We start from the raw sequence: 1,644 nt of genomic DNA on the forward strand, positions 1-1,644 counted from the left end.
CAGCGGGGATGTCCCCAGCCCGGGGACAAACACGTGGCTTTCCCCCATCTGTGATCGCCCATGTGGGTGTCCCCATGCCTGGGACACTGGGGGGGGGGGTCCCCACCCCGGGGGACACCCAGGAGGGGTGTCCTTATTCTGGGACACCCACCTTGGTGTCACCACCACAGGGAATGCCTCATCCTGGGGAGACCCATGGGGGTGGCACTACCTTGAGGACACGGCAGTGGGTGGGTGTCACCCGCTAGTGACCAGGGTGACAAGGGTGTCACCCAGTGGGTGTCAAGGAGGCTTGATCCCGTGTGGGTGCCCCCACCCCAGGGACCTGGAGGTGGGTGTCCCCCACACACACACACAGAGGGGTGACAGCGGACCTTGGTGTCCCAGCACCCATGGGTGGCCCAGCCCTGTGGAGCCTGGGGTCCCCGGCTGCCCCTGCCAGGAGGCCAGGGGGGCCCAGGCGTCCGGGAGGCTCCGAGCGGAGCGGGCGTGGAGGGGCCCAGGCGTCCGGGCCTAGCAAAGGGTTAAGGCCCCATGGAGCCCCGCGCGCGGGGGCAGGGCCTGGCGGCGGCTGCCACACGGTGAGCAGCGACTGGGGGAACTGGGCGGACTGGGAGCGGGGGGGGGGGGGGGGGGGGGGGGGGGACGGCAGAGCCTCCCCCCCCAGCACCACAGATGGGGGAGGGCCCCCGGAGTGGGAGCAGGAAAGGGGCTGGGCAGCCCCAAACTGGGATTGATGGATGGGGAGACACCCCCCGCTCCCCAAAACTGGGAATGGGGGATTCCCCAAACTGGGAATGGGGAGGGCAGCTCCATGGACAAACTGGGAGCCGGCAGGGCGGGGGGAGCCTCTTCCCAACTGGGAATYGGGAAAGAGACAAACCCCAAACGGGAGGAGATGAGTGGAGATCCCCCCCAAACTGGGAAYGTGGGAAGGGGAGCTACCCCTGCCCCCCCCAATGGGAATGGGGAGGGAAATCTCCCAAAGTGGGACCCCTACCCTGAACTGGGAATGGGGGAGGGAATGAGTGGGGGGCACCCACAAACTGGGAAGTGGGGACGGGGACCCCAAGCCCGGGGTCATTTCGGGCTCTTGAGATTGAGCAAAAGTCGGGAGTGGGGATAAAGTTGGGCAGCAGGGAAAAAAATGTGGGAATGGCGGGAAAAACTTGGGAGCGGGGACAGAATTGGGCCCGGGGGCCTAATCCTGGCTGCAGGAATGGAATGGGGAGCGAGACGAAATTGGGGGACGAGACAGGACAACAAGGGCGAAAACGGGAGTGTGGGGCTGCARTTCAGCCGCAGGGAGACAAAACTGGGGAGCAGGGACAAAAATCGGGAGCCAAATTCCAGCGCCGGGGACAAACCGGTGCAGCGAGCGCCGCGATCTGGCGCCGGSGGGGACATTCGGGAGCGACTCCGCAGCGGGGTGTCAAGGGGCTGGCCCCAGCGGTTTGGGGGCGTCGCGAGGGGGACGGCGASCCCGGTGACACCCATCCGCGGTGCTCTCTCCCCGCCAGGCCCGGCCGCCATGGGGGAGAAGCCGCACGCCTGCCCCTCGTGCGGCAAAGGCTTCCGCCGCAGCGCCCACCTCGCGCGGCACCTGGGCACCCACGGGGCGCCGGGCGCCGCGGCGGCCCCGTC

Source organism: Nothoprocta perdicaria, unplaced genomic scaffold (assembly GCF_003342845.1).
Source record: "Nothoprocta perdicaria isolate Ctin4 unplaced genomic scaffold, notPer1 scaffold_761, whole genome shotgun sequence".
Classification (NCBI taxonomy): Eukaryota; Metazoa; Chordata; class Aves; order Tinamiformes; family Tinamidae; genus Nothoprocta; species Nothoprocta perdicaria.